This window comes from Cavia porcellus, unplaced genomic scaffold (assembly GCF_034190915.1).
Source record: "Cavia porcellus strain 051 isolate PalLab524CR breed Dunkin Hartley unplaced genomic scaffold, mCavPor4.1 scaffold_29, whole genome shotgun sequence".
NCBI classification, from domain to species: domain Eukaryota; kingdom Metazoa; phylum Chordata; class Mammalia; order Rodentia; family Caviidae; genus Cavia; species Cavia porcellus.
In genome coordinates, this window is record NW_026947512.1 from 25,188,457 (window position 1) to 25,209,259 (window position 20,803).

Genomic DNA, 20,803 nt, shown 5'->3' on the forward strand with positions numbered 1-20,803 from the left:
TAGAAAATATCAGTGTTTCAAATAGTCATATGAACTATTTGAAATTCAAAGGACAAAGTAAAAGAGTCAACAGCAAATTATGATAAAATTGGAAAATAGTCTTCTAGCTAAAAGTGAAATAAGGTATGTAATAAAATCATGTGGAATTTAGTGACGTTTACGTATTTTAGGTTTAGATTGTGTCACTGTGCAAGACTTGCATGTATCTGTACAATATGAACATGTTAGCTAGCTATATATTATTAATGATTACATTTGGGGTTGACAGGGTAGACAATTCCATCAAAACTGTCAATATTGAGTTTATAGACCTGAATTACCCTTCTGTCATATTGACACAAGAAGATCTTGTCTAGGAAATATCAGGGTCTACCACATGTGCATAAAATAAAACACAATAATTTTATAATCACAACATAGGATCCCTTGCTTTTAATTAAGGCAGTTTGCTATTAGAGTCAAATCTCAGAGTTCAAGAGTTTCAATAATCAGTTTGCAAAATCATATAGCATTATTTTCTACCACAACAATATCTGAAATATTACTAAAAGACAAAGAAACTAAGGCCTGAGAACTAAGGCAAATAATCCAAATTCTTCCAATTTCTTGTATATTTCCTTCAAAATATTGGATAAAGGGAAATATAAAGGGCATAATGTGCCTATTCAGTTAAAAACATTAGCTCTGATAGAAATTCTAAGGATAAATTTGAGAAATTTGCTTTCATAAGAAGCATCAACTCCTTTCAGAGGCATTTGCCCCCCTTGTTTTTCAGCTTTGGTACCTGTACAGTCACCCTGCAAGCCGGCCTCACAGCACTTGCCCTGTATTTCTGCTGGTATCAGGGATATGCATTAAACAGTTCCTAGCAGTAAATCAGGGTACTATTTATAGTGGGACTAATGTTACCAAAATGTCTATCAGGCAATTCCAATTATTACCTTATTTTAGAAATGAGGAAACTCAAACAAAGTGACCAGTGACCTTAATATGAAATAACGTCAACAGAGTGGGTCTGGGTTTTGAACCCAGAAGGGTCTTCATCACTGTGTCTGTTGTATTTGCTTTATTTCATGGCTCTCCTCTGATTTTGCCTTAAAATATGAGACAATAAGTGAAGGGAAATATCAAAGTAATAGAGTATTTTGCAAATGAAGTGTACTTTGCCTTCTAGGGACAAAGCTGGGCTGGTCATGCATCTCATGGGTAACCAATACTTGGGTGTACAAGTTATAGCTCCCAATTGGGCTCCATTAAAAGAAGACAGAGGTTGAACACATAAGCCCATGGAAAATACTATTTATTTCTACATATTACTTTATAACTTTTGCATGTTTAACTCTCTTGGAATTTATCCTAATAAAATTTGACCTTTATAGGTAACATACCTTTCATTTTCACAGCAATAATTTTTGTGAAATAAAGGTTGTTCTCAATTGTATTTCCCTATGGTTCATCAACTTTTTGTTTTTTTCTTCCTTACCTATTAAACATGTTATAATTTGCTACTCCATCTAAATAGAGGCAATGCCTCAAATGATGTATTAGTAATGGTATAAAATTCAAAAATTAATTCTGTGACATTTTAGTAAGTGCATTGAGCTTGAGTACCTGTCATTCATAAGCATAGTAGAAATCCTGCCCTCAGTGGCTCCCATCCAAATTGACATAAAAACCAATAATTCCTACAAAAGGACCATATTAAATCCAAAGATAATGCTATTAACTTGTTATAATATAGTCATTTCATAACCCAGCTCGGCATTAATTGAATGTTAGTTCTATGGAAGACAATGGCCATCATCATGATTCAAATTCTCATAGTTTAAAAAAATCTATAGACAACCTTGATTCAAGATTAATAGAGTTTATCAAGAATTAAATATGTAATTAATAATATGAAAAAATCTAACAACAAGAATTTTTTATTTAAAAATTTCTTTAAACTTAATTTTGGGTTAGTTACAGACTTAGTTGAATTTGTAAAATCTTGTGACTCTTTAAACATTAATCAACTGAAAATTTCTACATGTGAAACTGTGACTCAAATCAACTTCTCCCATAGAAAAGAAAGAAAAAATGTGAGTTCTTGCCAGAAAATCTACTTGTTGATTCACAGCTTTGTTAAAAAAAAAATCCTGATTTTATGTCAAGTAGTGAAGTTCACTACAGAAACTCATTTCATAAAAAAAAGTACAGCATTTTTTCATTATATGCTAGACCTGACAAGATTTCTGCAGCATATATTTTTCATTCACTCACAAATATTTTTGGACATGTCCACTATTTTCACACATGTATCAGGGTTGTCTATGTGCAAGATTCTAAGTAGAACTTTTATTAAAGCTCAAGGGTGGCATAATAGCATGGAACTAGAAGCTGCTATGCCAGATCAACAGTCTGCACCATCAGTCTAACAAAATTCTACCACAAATGTGAAATAGTCATGTAAAATCCCATCAATTATGCTGAAGAAGTCTCATTATTTTTCCCTGAAAAACAAAAACTTTAATCAGTCTTTCAAGTGCTATTGGGCTATCAATGGAACAAATATTTTAGAAACCAATTAGAAAAATTGCTCATGATATTTATAGAGTTTACACTTCAATCTTAATATTTATAATTGCTTTTGGAGTCATAAATTAATGTATTTAGGTACAACCACAGCTTTTTTTTGCCATATAAATAAAGCACTAAGAAAAAAAGCTACTATCATGTTCTTGAGGAGCAGAAGTGAAAGATCAACTGCTTACCAAATCACAGTTTATCAAAATTAAAAGATAGAATCATTGTATCACTTTAATTGCATAGCAGTTTATTGAGGTTTTGTTTATTCTTAACACTGGGCTACACAAATAGAATCAAGAATCAAGATAAAATTATAATTACTCCAGTTAATTAATTCATCTTATTTAAAAAATATACTTAAATTTCAAGCAGAAAATTTTCTTCCATATGTGTCCAGAACATTTTATCATAAGAATATTAATTCTGAGAATAGCAAATATGTATTTTGCACTGTATGAAATGAGATGAATTTAAAGGAACAATATTTTTAGATGGTTCTTATTTAACATTTGTGAAGATAACTGATGTTTACAATTACCAGGAAAAATATAGAAATGTCTTGGAATTACAAAAAGCACATTATTTAATGCTTAGCATTATTTTGACATAAACTGTATTTATTGATTTCTAGTAGAATCAACCAAGTGTATCAGTTAATTTTCAGAAAAAAATAGACATTTCTGTATGAATGTTTCTTATTTATGTAATGAATGGGATGTTTTCTCAATTTAGATGGTACTTGTTTTGGTAGTGCATAAAAAAGGTGTATTTGATGACTAAAATCATTCCAGGAAAAGAAAAGTCACTTCACAGTACTATTTTTTGTGTGACCAAATAAACAGCTTCTACTATAGGATTTTTGTTCCAAAAATCTACATGCATTTGGAAGCACTAAGATCTTAAGAATTTATTTCATTCTCTGTATCTTAAGGTTCATTCTTCATCAAACCCATCATCTTATTGGGTTTAGATAGGCATAGCATAATAACAATTAGACTAAATCTAATTATCATGAATACTGACCACATGGGTCAACTGACTTTTACCTATGATTGCCTCAAGAATCTTTAAATTTGCCCTGACCTCCCTGTGGCTTAATCTCCATACCAAAAACTTTTCAGTAGATCAGAGACCAAAAAGTATTAATCTTAGAGTCATATCAAAACAATAGCAATAAAATGTCATAATGCTTATAGAGTCAGACAGATGGAGACTGAATACTTTCATCAAATTGTAATTTCTAGAATGGATTGGACTTTCCTAGCAACAGCAGTTGAGTTCATAGAACCATCGATTTTAGACAGTTTACCATCTGACCATCTGAAATTGACAAATAACGTTCTTTCTTGCCAGTTGCCATTTTGAAACATGGGCCTATGTTTCTTAAATCCTTTCACCATTTAAGTTTCATATTAATTACATCAATATTGTCCTTTTCTTTCTATTTTCTTTCTGTATAATGGACAAAACTAAGTGGCTTATTCTGACTTTTACTTATCTACAGTTAAGAGTATTTGACACAGATGACAGAATCATACTTCATAGAAATTGCCCTTTGGGTGTCAAGGGTTTTGATTTTTCCCAAGGATGAAGCTAGAAGAAGATAATAAAAATAAAATCACAAAAAATTTAATTTTAAAATAGTTTTCAAGACGAAGTAGATGGAATTGTTTCATAAAGAAATTAAAATTTTAAAAGATAGCAAAGAACATATTGTGAGAGCTAAATTGAGTCCTGAATGGAACACTGTGGCTGAGGGCTGGGGAAGATAAAGCTGGGGGATCTTTAGGAACATAAGCTTTATTTCCAGCTTGGTCATATAGACTCAGGTGTCGGTGCTGCTCTTAAAGAGATTTCTAGGGCCATGAATGGCATTCCTTCTCATTCTAGGCTGTTCTCTCATTTTTGTGAAAATGGATTCCTTATGGTTATCATGAGAGTTACGAGGGTTCTTCCTCTGGAGTGCTGTCCTTTCTTGCTAATACTTCATTGTCCCTAGGGAGTCTTTCATTATCTACGTGGTTCTTTATTAGCCATTGCAGCACTACTGACTGTGATATATGTACATTATGTTTTTTAGTGCATTGCATCTCCTTGCCAGAAATATAACAGTTTCAAGAATTTTGACTAAATTGCTATAGCTTTTATGTGGTTAACTATTAGATGCTAGTGTGTTTCCGTTACTGAAAGAGTAAGTGAGGAGGTAGGTTTGTTTTGTTTTGGTGCTAGAGATTGAGCTCTGATCCTCTAACATGGCAAGCACATGTTCTACACTGAGCTGCATCCCAGCCCAAGAAGGTAGAATTCCTTATGTGTTTTAAAGTGACCAACAGTTATAAGGAGTGCAACCGCAGCATATGTCAAGGCTGTAAAATTGCTTAATCTAGTAAAATATAAAAAAGAAAACATTTTTACAGCTGTTTGTCTTGCTTTGGGTTGGTTTTCAATTTCCTAATTTAGCAAGGGAAGCTGTAATACAGGCATTTGCTATCCAAATTCTTAATCTATATTTTTGATTTATTATCTTAATTGTAATAGAGATTTTTTGACCCCAGGGAAATAAAATGTCAACACAACCAGTTGAATGATTGATTCAAAATTTTTGACAAGAAAATAAGAATATCTCCAATTTCTGAATCACAATTTAAAAAGGAAATAGTTTATCACAATAATAATAAGAGAGGTTTGTGGGGGGGGGGTGTGAATGTGTTGACAATATTTTGTTCCATTATAGGAAACAAGGGTATGTTAACTTGTTTCAAGAAATGCATTAAGTGCTGTACTTGAAGCTCTTGAGGCACTCAATAAATACTACCTTTTGTCTTGATTCAAGTTCTTATAGAATAAATAAGAATAAATAAGAAAAAAATAAAAAGTAAAATAAATAGAAATAGAACAACACCTTTATTATTACCCCTGCTGATCATTTTACCAAATATGATATACCTTCAAGCATATGGGCTGCAAAAATCACAGCATGAATCCCAGCTGACAATATTTACATTCTGCAGGCAGATTATCTCCTCAAGGAGAGAAGCAGAGATGAGACACGGGGATAGAACACGAGAGAGGGAGACAGTATAAGTAGAGTAAATGGAAAGACAGAAACAGAGAAGGGGGAGATAAAGACAGAGAAACAGAAAAGAGAGAGAGAGAGAGAGAGAGAGAGAGAGAGAGAGAGAGAGAGAGAGAGCTGAGAGAGTCAGGCTCACAGTCTCAGGTTTTGCTTCTAAACTTCCCAGTTAGATGCCTGTCTGGAGTAGAATAAATAGAATTAAATATGTTCTACTAGTGAAGTTCATCACATGAAAATTAAGGAACAGGGTAAGAAACTTTACCCCATAAAGATATGCATGAAAGAAATAAAAGAGTAAATACAAAATAGAAAAAATAGTAAAAGAAAACTTTAAAGTAAAAAGAAAAATGTAAATATCAATTCTTTAATACTTAGAAAGAGAATTATCAACTTATAAAGAGAATTAACAAATAACAAAATACATATATGTTAATGAAGAACAAATTTTCCAGAGGAAAGAATTATCAATTATCTATTATTGAAATAATAGTCAGAAATCTCCATTTACAGCCATAGGTAAAGAGCCACTGGAAATTTCACCTAGAAGAATATGCCCTTTATGCTCCCAGGGAATATGTCTCCAAGCCATAAAAGACAAAGCAAGTTGGTGTTCCATCCTAATCAGCAATAAGAAAATTATTTCTCAAATTCTTTTCCACAAGTGCAGCTACTTCAACTCTGGTTTCACCATTAAATGTAACATACTGTTTTAAATAAAGAATTCCACTCAATATTTTTACAAAAGCTTCTGCTAGAACTGCATCTCATAAATACATATTTAAAATAATGGCCATGGTAAATATTGTATTTAGAAAACATGTTTTTCATGTAAAAAAATTTTGTTGCCTGAGATTCACATTTGATAAAGACTTTCAAAAGATACTTTAAAATTCTTCATCATCTAATCACAAAAAGAAAACATCTCCAACCACGTCATTTCACCATATTATATTAACTTTTACACAGAGTAAAAAATAATTTTGCTCAAATTCTGATAAGGACATGGAATTCTGTCATATTTTCTTCCCTTTATCTTCTCAATCCTTTCATGTTGTCAAGCATGTAACTCCAATGGCTCTTAACAGCAGGTTGGCCATAGAATACAGCAGAAAGAACTTTCAATGTGAATACCTTTCAGCACATTATAAAGATGTTGTACTCACCACTGGGAAAGCCTATCTTACTTGTCGAAATAATTTTATTCCAACAGTAGAAAAGTGAAGTTGACACAAAATATTTCTACTGATGTAGGTCTAAAACCATTTTATGAAGGCATCTATGAGAGGATTTAGTCAGGATTTATATAGCAAAACATATCTGAAAAGGCTGGTACTGACCAGAATTGAGATAGTCATCTTCAAAATACATAACTTCTTGTATAGGATTCTCCACAGAGACAATCAGTAGGATACATATGTTGTAGTGTTTGTATGTGTGTATGTGAGTGTGTGTTGTGTGTGTGTGTGTGTGTGTGTGTGTGTGTGTGTGAGAGAGAGAGAGAGAGAGAGAGAATCATTATTATTTAATGGTTTTTCTGATGTTTTGAGCAATGAAATACCTTTTTGTCTCAATTTATAAAAGTAAATAGAAGATTTTTTTTCTTTTAAGAGAGAGAAAGACTGATTGATTTAAAAGAATTGACTCATGTAGTCTTAAGTGCAAGGCTAGTCTACAGCATGGTTCTGCAAATTGGAAACCTAGGGAAGAGCATTTGGAACAAAAAGTGATCTGCTGGCACAATTCTCACAAAACATCATGGGTTTACAGAGTCATTTTTGCAATTTCCCATTCTCAAAATGAAACTGAGCCATGTGTAGATTACGCTATTCTGGGAATCCCATCTAACTTCTTGGTGAGTACTTTTATTTACACAGCCTTGCTCAGGTCCTAAAAATCAGGCAAAGGACAACATTAGAAGATTACAAGCACAAGTATGACAAGATCAAATTTACATCTTAAGACTATAACTCAGACATTAATTCTGATGAGGTAATTTATTATAACTTCCAAAAATCAAATGGGTTTGAAGTGCAAAATATAGACTCTGTGTTTCCCAGACTCTTTATTTGCTAAACAAGCAGAAAGTCACTTATTCTTTTTTCACTTTATTTTTGTTCTTACTTATACATTGAACAAATGCAGTACTAGGTAGGATGTAATTTTATTATAAAAATTTCACCTTTTAACCCCAACCTTCCTGGAAGCTTGTACTCCGTCACTGAGAGTCAGACTTTACTAGAGTTTCCCAATACTTCCAACATAAAGGTTCTGCTCTGCTCAAAATACACTTTGCATTTGTTTGCTCTCACTAGAAATAAAAAGAGAGTAAAGGCCATTTTTAATGTAAGCCTACTTAGCAAGTTCTTGGTGTTTATATTAACTAGGCTTGCAAAACATGTAAAGCATCTCAATGCGTGTATGCAGACATGATCTCACCTTTTCATCAAAGATCTGATAATGTTAACATACTTTTATAGTAACCTAATGTGTATGGCACATATTCTGATTATATTGAATATAATAACTTAAGATTTATGTAAGTTTTTCATCTACAAAGGCTTAGAGCTAGACATAAGTATATTGCTTATAACAGTATGCAATTACTCTTATGTGAATTGAACACTGAAAATTTCTTTTGGTCTAAAGTTACAAAAGTAGAGGAAAAAAACAAATTATTTTTTCTTTTTAAGGGTGTATTTTTAAGTCTATATATATATAAGTGCATTTAACTTCAGGTCATATTGTATATTAGACTTACTGCCTTCTTCATACAAAGAATTTAAATGTGTAAACAATCATAGCCCAAAGTTTCCCATTATTATGTTAAGCTATTGTTTTGTTTTCCATATACTTCCCAAGTTTGCTTGTGTTGTTTCCTCCTATTGAAATTATTTTTCCTTGTTCTTTCTGAATGCCTAAATTCTACTCTGAGTCCAAAACAAACGCTACCTTCTCCAATGTGTTTCCTATATCATTACTGAGGTTAGTCTTCTCTTTAAATTCTAGCAACCTTTCAGTACTATCACATTGAGGAGGCTTTTCCTCTGTGTTACTGTCTTTTCATTCTTAGGATACATTTCTGAAAGGTAGGGTCTTAATTACTCAACAGAGTGCTTTTAACCTAGTAGGTACAAAGTATTTGTTGAAATATTGAGTTAAATGGAAAAAGAGTTTAAAAAAAAAAACAAACAAAAAACAAAAAAACAAAAAACTTCTGCAAAAGTCCAAGAATGGCTTCTGTAACTGAAATATCTCTAGAAATTTTTGGAGTGCACCAGGAAGGTGTAGGCCCCTGACAGCTCATGGCCAGTGTTTGGACATTTTACTGTCAGGGAGATGGAAAGGCCTTGAGAAGCTAAACAGGGGACATATGTGATTTCCTTTTAACTCTAAAGAGTCACTGTGGTTTCTACATGAATTTTAGATTAGGCTACAGTGAGGGACTCAATAAGGGTGAAATGTGGATTCCATCTGTGGTAGGATGGCCAAACAACTGGCAAGAGACACAGTTGTCTTGTAGGGGATAGGAACTAACAGATATGGTAAAATCTAACTATGGTAAGACTTTAATTTAGGAAGTTTTATTGAATGTAGGTTAGAGAAAAATCTCTTTTTTGTGAAACTCCATGATATTATATTTGTAGAGTAATCATTGTCACACTCACTTTCTAGGGAGCGACTCCCTTAGGATTAAGCCTAGCACTCAGAGGGATCCGGATGACACACTTGGTGTCCCTTATCAGGTTCCATCCCAGAGCTCTCAGGCTCCTTGCTGGTAAATTTGCATCTTCCCAATTTGTTTCTCTGTCTGTGTATCCCAAGAGTTTGAATTTAAAATATATTCTTAGTCTTAAGCAAAACATCCTAAACATTTGACCAAGTAATTAGCTTCACAAAAAGTTTAATATTATTTTCCAAAGATTAGTGTAGTGATCAACAGCCGTGGTTTGAATATTATGGGGAAGAATGCAGTAATTCATGTTTGAATACTTTTTAAGCAAGTATGTTAGCTGGGGGGGGGGCTGCTTGCATTCTTTTAGCCTTAATTTTAAACACTATTGTTTAGAATTTACATATTCTTAAAAGCATGTGAGGGTTACACATTAACAAATTATTTCTATTTGTCAAATGTAAGTTTATTTCTAGTCTTGACCATTCATATGTTTGTTGAATCAGAAACATGAACCAAAAACCTATGTTTTTTCTTTTGAAATATTTCTCAACCAACCATGCATTTGATTTCACACACTAACCAGGCTACAAACACATTTCATTATAATGAAGGCAATGTGCCATAGAATACTTACTACGGAACTTTACAGATCCAACCTATTCTTTTTTCACTGTCCTTCAACAATTCAAGGGTTCTTAGAGATTTTTAGCTGTTTTTACATGTCAAATGCTAGGACACGATATAAATGCCTGTGCTTAAATCAGAAAATACGGGCCCTGCCATTAATGTGTTCCACCTCACATACGTCTGAGTCATTTTTCTTCTAAAAGATCCTTTTCAGTATATTTCCACCAGACTCACACCTGACTCAAATAGGCTCTCAGTCTCTTGAGTCAAGTATTCATTTCATTCCTTACCCTGCCCACTTCCTCTAGAAAGCTAGAGACTTTAATGCATTGAGCATTGATTGCCAGAGTGCCTCCAAGGCCGTACCTGATATGTTGACCAAAAGATAAGAAAGATGATACAGATTTAGACTCAGTTTAGATGATTTCTAATCATTTAAATTAAATACAACTAAGGAACAAGTCTTGACAGACTAAATGATAATCTTATGAGTCTATCAATTGTATATTCTCAGAGAAAAAAAAAATTGAGCTCTGAGCATCTTCTTCAGGCACCTCCAAGTTCCTTTGACAAATCTGTATTTTGTTAAAGAAGAATTTTATTAACTCGTTTAAGGTATTTTCTTTTAGAATCTTATTTTTCATTTCAGTCCTCAGTGTTGTGTTCATCCTTGAGCATGGAGAGATTTGGGGAAGTAACGAGGTGGAAGGGCATATGAAATAAGACAACTAACCTGCCCGTGGTCATTCGAGTTTATGGAGTTAAGGATGCACTGCATGAATATACAGAAGGAACTATTTATTAGGAGTGTACCATGCCAATGTATGATCAAGATGGTGCTAGGTACTTGGGAATACCTACATTAAATGTTAAATGGTGTCTCAGTGTTTCAAAAAATACAGTGTGTGGCCTATGTTCCCATATAGAAGTGGAAGGAAGGAAATGACTTTTTTTAAACCTAGAAAATGCCATAATGATTGTTTATAGAATTACTAAAAGTAGGATAAAGTAATTTATTCTGCCAAAGTGATTGATGCTCAGGTCTTTTTAAAATTAGATTCAACAAAAGTCAGGCATGTATAAATCCTGGATTGCAAAATTTAGATGTTTCTGAAAGATTGTGCAAGAGCAGAAATTGGCGGGCATTATCCTCTGTCTCTTATTTAGTGATGCTCTATTCTGCTTCCAATAAATACAGTAAATAAGATGAGGAAATGTAATGAAATGGTTATTTAGTTGTTTTGTTAGTTTCTGGGGCTCCGAATGTTCTAATTCCATTGACGATAGCAACAAAATTCTCTACCTCTCAAAATCCACAAATATCTCAAATATGTAAATTTACTGAACTTGTAAGTAGCATAACAAATACTTTTTCATAGATCTTCAAGACCATAGCCAAATAAATTGTCTTGAAATTGTACATAAAAATCCAGTAACATAATAAAAATCTTAAAATTCTCTGTAAAATAATATATCACCAATAAATTTCACAATCTACGCTGTCAACTTAGTGAAAGCTAATTACTTTTTAAAAAGATATGGCTAACCAAAATGTAACAAAAATTGTGTGTTGGACTAAAAGAAAAATAAATAATGGTTAAACAGTTTTATTTAATAAGCATTGTTAAAGAAATAACTTTTATCATCTAAAATTGAAGCATTTTACTCTTTCAGCAAGTTTGGCATGATCAATATTATCTGCCAAAGAATTTACAAGAGAAAATGCAAAACAACATACAACAAAAAAAGTAAAAGGTAAAGAAATAAGAGAAAAAAGGAAGGAAGGAGGAAAGAAGGGAAGAAATATCAAGACACAGATCTGTGGTTTTCAAGCTTTCTTTCCAGATACATAAACAGCCATTCATTTCTATTCTTACCCCATGAAATACAGAAACCAAGGAAAGGATAAGATCTGCCAAATCAAGTGAAACACACTTGGTTTGTACAGGCAAGGTGCACTTATTTAGGGAGTGAAGAAACAATGTAAACAGGCAGAGCTGGTTTCTCTTTGTGACCCATGCTATATATAAGATCTGAGAAGCCAGTTTATGCTTCCATAAAAGGAAACTGAAGACTTCAGAGATACTGTGTCCCACGCAAAACAAAAATGAAGCCCATAACATCAGTTCTTAAAGATCATATACACTTTGTAAGATCTCCTTGGAAGACTGATAGGTACATTTATAAACTTTTAACTATTAACCATACATTCATACCAAAACAATTCAAATGAGAAATCAATTAGAATGATTATTTTCACAGGAAAACGTATTGTACACTTATGTCATCATGTATTTATTATATATAAAGTTCTCCATAGAGAAGTCCTGTCCCCATATTTAAGGTTTTTAACTAGTTAAACGAAAGCAAGTAAAAATGTTAACAAAATTCATGATACTTGAATTTTGTAGGCAATCTTTAAATAAACTCATAGGCTCTTAAAAGTCAAGAATTTTCTCAAATAACATCGTTGAAGCTTTTATCTTAAATAAAAATACAATGTCAAATATTTTTTATTTTAAATATCCACAGGCGATTGTAAAACAGAATTCAGAGGGTGTCAGAGTTTAAAATGAATGAGTTGTGAATATATGTTAAACCACCAAGACAAATATAATGCTTTTACTTTTTAAAATAAAAATTTATAATTTTCCCTCTAGAAGACACATTTTATTTCTTTTTGTAAGTACTCAGAATGAAGAGAGAAGAAATCATGTTAATTGGGTGGCAGTAATGCTTTAATATTTAGCTCTGATTGAAAGGCAAAAAAAGTTGCATCTTGGGCAAGTTCTGTTGTTTCTTGAGAAGAATCAGCACTTCCAATATTATACCAATACGCATATAATGGATTGATATATAATTATAATACTATTAAAATTTTGTTACTCAAATGTAAGCCCATCAAAATCATCACTTATTTATGTTTGAATAGATTGTAAAAATTGTTCTTCAATCTTAATAATTTCTAGTGTTAGCACATTATTAACAATATAACATGTTTCACTCTTGTAAACTATGTAAAATATATCTTACAGTTTAGAAACTTGACAAGGACAGGAAATATGTAGAGATGTGCTAACTAAAGCACACAAAATGCAAGACAAAATCACCTTCAGAAATCTGGATCAAGTTTGAAAGAATGTTTTTGAAACTACGGAATAGTCTTAGAGATTTGTTTGACTCTAATAATGAATTTTATGAGAGACCAGGAGGAGTTGTTTCAATTACTAAGTTCTCTGTGCAAGAATATTACTGATCATCCAAGTGTTTCTTATCTCCTGGGTCAGTTCTGTGATGCTTGGCCAGTTTGTACCTAACCATTTTCTTTCAGGCTCTGTTCAAGGTTTGCTCAGTATTAGATAGAGTACAAGGCTTTCCAAAGATATCAGGAGGAAGGTCGCACCAAGGAGTAAAGAAATAATTCCGCCAGTTTCTCTTCATGCTCATATTTTTATCTCTGTAAGAGAATATTTACAAATAACTATATCAATAAATTAAAGAGGGGTAGGTAGAAGTCAGAAAATAGATATCCATGTTTTCATGAGACAGGTTACCAAAAAGTAAATGGAAACAAGAAGACAATGTGACAGAAAATTCATTAAATATACACCCAGTTGAAGAATGAAATTCATGAGCCATAGAACTCCTTCTGAGACCATTTACACAAGTCTAAATCTAAGTTGGAACTTTGTTTTTTGCATTTTGGGTCTTCATTGAAGCATTTCTTTTTCTTTTTCTTTTTCTTTTTCGTTCTTTATTCTTGAGCACTGAGAGATCAAATCTAAGGCTACCTGCATGGTAGGTAAGTGTCCTACCCTACCCACTAACTGTGCTTCCTGCTCTGAGTGATGAACTTGGTCCAAGTTCAGCAGCATGCATTCTATTGAAGTTCGTGTATCTGTGATATTTTTTCTTTTAGTGCTTTCATGCACAGCAAAGTTGGTTTACTGACTCTGATTTTTAAGCATAGAATTCATTGTTCTGTTAATCAAATTTACCAATTTTTTCCTATTAGTTTCACCTACAGACCAGCGCATTGTGCTCTGCTGGAGCCAAGGGAAAAAAAGTTTCTTTCTGCCAAACAGTGATATTTCCATTCAATCTAATCTATTTAATAAATAAGCATAACCAAATGGTGGGTGGCTCTGGGATTATTCTAAACAATAGAACTCATATCATCTACTCAATCTTTAGCATAAATCATTCCCAAAAACTTTACATATGATGACATAAGTGTACAAGATGTCTTCCTGTGAAAATAATCATTCTAATTGATTTCTTATTTGAATTGTTTTCATATGAATGCATGGTTAATAGGTAAAAGTTTATAGCATGTACCTATAAGTCTTCCAAGAAGATCTTTATCTAAACATTTGAAAATTTTTCATGTTTTCCAGTGTATCAGCATGCAAATTAACAAGGCTATTATAGCCTAGTAGTTTTTACTATTTTTAAGAAAGCATCTAAGAGAGGACAACTACATTGAAATTTATTGTAATTTAAGATTTATCCACTTTCTAACTTTACAAAAATTTTCCTAATAATACGTATACCATTAATACTTAATGCTGTATATAGTCCATTCTCCACTTAGCAAAATTCTGGTAAACACATTTTAATTTAATCACTAAAGTTTTGCATATCTTTCTTAATTATTTACAAACATTAAAATTGTACAGCTAGCAAATGCTTTATTTGCATTTACAATAGGCTAAGTTCCAGTTTGGTCATTTTTCCAACTCAACCCTTATATAAGTTCATTTGGTTGGTTCTGATTTTCACAATAAATACCAGATTCTGAAGATAAAATGGATCATATTTTGTTCTCTTCATTCATGTGTATATAAAATAGTAAATAATTGAGATTTATTTGTAATTGGACTTAGTGAGTTCTGAATAAAATCCCCTTGCCTTCGAATTATGGCCACTAAAATATTGCCTAAAAATAATTTTTCATTTCCAATTTCTATGTCAGTAGTACAAATATATGTTGCACATGGTCAAAAACTGCCACACTAACACACTATACTCACCTTTCTGGTGTTATGATTTACTAAGAACCTACAAGAAAGGCACATAATGCTAGCTATGTTACATAGTTTAAATATCTATCTATTCAAAATACATTCTTTAATTTAAAATATAGTACATCATAAAATAAAAACCTTTCTTTGGTTTCAACCATTCAATACTCTATCCATCCTATAAGGTCAGAAATATATAAAGGAATCTTTTAAGTCTTGTTTGATTCTTTAGTTTAATATTTCACAATTCTTGGATGACTAACATGTCCTTTATTAAAAAGTCACTTAAAGATCAGGCACTTTATTTAAAACAATTAACTGTAATTTAAGTAAGTAATTCAGTTTTTAAAAATCTAAAAATTTCTAATCTAAAGTTTCTAAGATACACTGGTACCACGTATCCCTTTATGGTTTTCCAGATCATTACTGAGGTCAGACCATCTGCACTTTATGACGAAATGAGAAGATATAAGCACGTTACTTCTAGGAGGAAACTTTGTCAGAGCTTTAAGCACAAGTGGGTCGTGTTGCCCAGTGATTTAATTCATGATTATCACATTTAGTTTGCCTGAGAATCCATGAATGAATGTATGCTATCTTTCAATCTCTCCTACACTGCACCAAAAAATTTTATACCAAAACTGTCCTGTCAGGTATAATCAAAAATATGCACCAAGGGTATACTTTCAAATCTCATAATAACATTTAAAAAATATTCTCTTCTTTCATGTATACTAGTCTAGAAAATCTGAATTCCAGGGAGTAATTTCCTACTTACACGTTAAACATACAAATACCCAGACATCACTTGTAAATATTAAGCATTTGGAGAAATGATTGTACTCTATAAGCACATGGTTGAAAAAATTAAAAAATGTAAAATTAATAATCATTTACCATGTAGTTTCGTATGAGTATGTCTTGGATAAGTGCACGTGAAAGGAATCATTGTCCTGGTTTCACCATCTGTGTATCTGCTCCTGTGTATCTGTGTATATGTCAGAGCTTTCATTTCATTTGTCAGCAAAAGGCTGTTTACTCACTTTCTTGTTATTAATTATGAGAAACTGGTTTTCTTGAAATATATAAAGGAGTCTTTCAAGTCTTGTCCAGACACTTCAAGGCAAGATGTGGATGATTCTTTTATGTTTTTCCAAAGATGGAAGCTAAGCTAAACTACATTGTTTCTTCACATAGCTTATAACTTCTTATCTCTCACATAAAAAAAAGACAGAAGTAATGAAAGCAACAAATTGCAGCAGCTTCTAACTGGTTACTGGACACTGAGATAACAAAGTTGGATACTTTGGTGTTTCTTTTTTCTTTCTTTCTTTTTTTTTTTTTTTTTTTTTTTTTTTTTTTTTTTTTTGCTGACAGTAATGAACAAACCCCAGTGCAAATTCTGAACTATTATAGCACACTAAAATAAGTTGCAAAAGCCAACTCATAAAAGTAAGCTGCAAAAAGACAATAAGACGTATTATAATGTAAATATGTCCATAACAAAACAAAAAATACTGACCTGATTATGTTATTAGTGTATTAGAGGGCTTTTCATTTTGAAACATCTGGTCAGTTCATCTAGCTCTCTCTCTGTCCTCTCTCTCTCTCTGAAATAGTAACAAATATACTTGCATGTATTAAAATCATAAAGAAGCCAAAACATCTGGAAGTTTTAGAAGAAAAGCAAAACAGTTATGTAGGAAAACCCAGATTAAAAAAATGCAGATGTTTAATTGGGCTGTCAGTTCTGTTATGAGGAAATAAGAGCAGAAATAACCAGAAGCCACTAGTGGAAAATTAAAATACTTTTGTGAGCCTTTGCCAAGCTAAAAGCAATGAAATCGGTAACACAATATGGACAGGGGCTTTCTAAACTGAGATCTGAAAATGTTATCATGAGCAATTTTGTCAATTAGCCATTTCCAAAAAATCGTTTTCATTAAAGCACAATAAAAGTTTTTCAGACTCTCCTTTTTCTTTTTTGATTATTAATATCGGGCTCTGAGCTTGGCTTCCATCAATGACAAGCTCGTTCCCCCACCCGCCTGTCCCCATTCTGAGACCCTCTAATACTGCTGAGTGGCCAGAAATTACAGATGCAAGGGATCTGACAGATGACTGCCAGGCCCCTCCCCCAGTACCTCGACAGTCAAAGCCCCTGCCAGAATATGCCTGAAAGCTGCACGCCTAGAGACAAAGACACAAAGATTCCTTTTTCTCAGTGAAAATAGATTTCATGTGTAAAATACTAGTGAGAAAAATTGAAAGCTGACACATATGTGCAATTTCAAGAGAGGCAAGGCTGAATGTTTCAAGAAGATTGAAATTGCATTTGATTGCATCAAAGCCTAACAAATGTTGTTTAACCTAAGTCTTTTCAGTCTTTAAAAAAGACATTCGGTGGCAAGATATTTTATTTTTTTAGGCACATGGTTAGAAAGGAAAAAGGACCTCAAGCTCAGTAGAAAGATGCTGATTACATACTACTGTTGCATAAAGAATTACGCCGGTTCACATTATAGGGTCTACAAAATAAGAGGGGAAATTTTTTTAAAACCCTATTGAATCAAAGGGTTCAGAAAGATAATATTAAATCCTTATGAGTATGCTTCCTATAAAAAGACTCTCCTCCCAGCAGCCCCAGGGTATCATTACCAAGGAGGCAGGGAGTGTGTTATTAGAGATGTAAACCTTGGCATCTGAGCTTTGCCAAGCATGCAAGTTTCAGCTTGTGTGCCCAGGGCCTTGGCTTCCACCGTCCTTTCTGGCATCTAACAGTGAGGGCTGTCTGGTCGCCGCCCCTCCCCCACGTTATGCCAAGCGGTGTGTAGGTGTAGAGGTTCCAGTGGGAGACAAAGACCATCCTCTAAGGAGGACTTGCTCTTCCGGCCTGCCTGCACACCCTTCGATTCCACAGCAGTCTCTTAGCGAGGCACTCAGCACTCATAGAATATGTGGCTTATTGTGATGTAGAAAGTGTTAGACCACTAACAGGTTAAAATATAATTAACAGTAGATGTCAGGGGTAATAGACCAAGACACTACACTGGGGATATTTTAAGTTTTAAACAGTTTTTATAGCACACTAAAAAAAATCAAAAACACATTTTGTACTTTCCTGCCCCCCTTCAAGATCCTGAAATTTTTAAACTTATTTAGCCAATAAGACCATCAGAAAGAGACAGAGAGAGAAAGAGAGAGAGAGAGAGAGAGAGAGAGAGAGAGACAGAGAGAGAGAGAGAGAGAGAGAGAGAGAGAGAGAGAGAGAGAGAGAGAAAGGGAGAGGAGAAAGACTAACAAACTGCTTCATAGTTCAGTGACAGATCTTGGAAGCTAGTGAGAATATTAGGTGACCACTAGTACTATTAAAATGTCTTATACAAACTCAATTTACAGAATAATATTGTTGTTAGGCTACATTCTACATTCTAGCTATTCTCATCTGAGAAAACTATTACATAGCACTTACAGATGATCTTTATGATGTTAATTAACAAAATTTATATTTTATACATAATACTAAAAAATTCTCCATCCTCTCAATCCTCATGTTCATCCATTTGTTTATCAAAAGAGAATACCCATTTGGTAGCTTTTAAGCATGACTTTTTAACTACTCAGGCACACTGTAATCTTAGTGAGTCTGTCAACCTCAGGTCCATATCCATAATATGAAGAGTTTTGTCAGTTGCAGGAAATGTTCTTGTTCAAAGGCATCATCAGTCTTCAAAGGGAGCATTGATTTAAAATTTTGAAAAGAATATCTGTTATATTTATTTGTGCCTATTAACTATAATCTTCTCTTGTTAGTCATTTAACTTCTAAATGGATGGGCATACAACATCAGAATGAGACAGAGTGAACAGAGAACTTAAAACTCCAAGCAGAAAATGCAGCTACCATCGTGCCCTCCCCACTTGCCAAGCTCTGCACCCTCAAAAGACCAGGATGGCAGTGCAGATTTGGGGAGTTGTTTATTACACGGTCCTTGCAGTTTCAGCCAACAGGGTCTTGGAGGGCTTTTTAGTTATGGTTCTTATGCTGAGTATCATGGGAAGAAAATATATTGCCCTAAGAAAACACCAATGAAAATAATAGAAATGAATAATGATTAACTTAAGAAAATCAACAAACTTACAAACTCTAACCAAAGTTTCTTATGGTTTGTTTTCATTTGACTTCTTCCTCTTTAAAAAAAAATGGGATTTTCTAATTGAATACTGAAAAGAAACCCACTTCCTTGTCTTCTTTTAACCTAAAGGAAAAAACACACATTGCTTAATCACATTCAATATTTTCTTATTTGAAAACTCAATTATTAGCATAAGCTAGAAAATGGTATAAATCTGATACTGTATTAGTACAGAGTTAGTCTCTTTGGGGAAATTAGAAGATAAATGAAAAACTAATACACTTAAAATGTATAAGAATAAAATTTGATTTTATTAATAATTGAGCTAACATTACTTAACACATTAAAAGTGACTTTACTTATGGAAAATACATACAGAAAAAAATAATGCTTATAATTAGTATGCTTTAGGTAGCCAAAATTCTTAGTAACTCTTTTCAGAGACCCCTGGATATTATTTGGCTATTCTTACTTATACAGGAAAAACCTTGAACAATACTTTCTGGGACTTAATAAAGGAAAGATCTAAGATGCCAAAAATTAATGTATCACTTGGATTGCTGGCCTGGTAAACATTCCTATGAAAAGTTAAAAATCAATTTTAGTTCATTTTCTTCTTGTGGCCCGAGTTTCCCATAATATGTTTCTCTGTTTTGCATAGGGATCTTGACAAAATGACCAACAAATTCATGAAGAAAATTGAAGGCAATTTGAGTCACAGCTCCACAGAAACTAAAGAAACATGGATGTCTCCAAAGAAGAGCAGAGAACTCAGTTGTACCCTAAAATTAGGATGTGATTAAGGTACGTCATTTCTTTGAGTTCAGTTGAAATGCTTTGTTCTTTCTGTGTCAGAGAATTTCTTGTCTTTTTTTCCTTAGCCTCTCTCTCTTTCTCCTCTCTCTTCTTTTTCTTCCCCTCATTAGCAGATGTCTTTTATAATTGATGCTGTTCACTGTCCTTTCATCAAATCTATGCCACATCACTTAGGCGAACCACCAGACAGAGCACCTAAATACACATTAGAGGAGAATGGCATCCCTGAGACGCGTCTACTGTCTCATCAGGGCAGTTATAATAAGCATCTTGGTGCCACTGAATGCAATGTTGTATTCAAATAATAACTTTTCATCTTCACTCTTCTTAAATATAAAAGTAAATCTTGAATCCTTTTGAAGGACCTAACCAAACAACATAGATATGAAAATAGATCACTAAGGCTTTGAGAAACATCCTTATGTAACATCTGTAAAGCATCTTAGCATTTTTTTCAAGAAAGGCCTCCAGGTAAATGATGGTTTTTAATAAGACACATGACAATCTCAATTATGAGAATCATTATTGTGTGCCCTGTGTGCCATTTTATGTTCCCAGTGCTCCAGCAAGATCTTTTTTTTTTCCTTTCTCATCAAGAGTTTCCAGGACTGTCTACTGTTACAGCTCTCTGTGTAATATACATTGAGTGTTTCCCTGAAGCTGCACTAATAAAAAAAAAAAGGAAAGAAAGAAAGAAAGAAAGAAGAACAAAACAAACGACAACAAAAACTTTCCCAAGTGGTCAGACAGACTGGAACTAGTGGATTATAGGTAAGAGGAATAAAATGAAAGGTTGAAAGCTATAATTTCTGTCTCTGTGGTGGTAACTACACCAGCTGTCAGGCAATTAAAGATACAGGAACTTGAGTTCGGAGTCTGGAAGA

At 33.1% G+C, this 20,803-nt stretch overlaps 1 long non-coding RNA gene across 5 annotated transcripts in view; it reads left to right on the forward strand.

Moving 5' to 3' along the window:
* Positions 1-20,803, forward strand: part of LOC106028760 (uncharacterized) — an 83,230-nt gene that overhangs the window by 12,648 nt on the left and 49,779 nt on the right. For 2 of the 5 annotated variants that reach the window (XR_010044530.1, XR_010044532.1), the window contains exon 2: positions 19,765-20,690. This is a non-coding gene — a long non-coding RNA (uncharacterized LOC106028760). The remainder of the gene's footprint in view (positions 1-19,764; positions 20,691-20,803) is intronic. The other 3 variants (XR_001202386.3, XR_001202388.3, XR_010044531.1) reach the window with 2 other exon arrangements.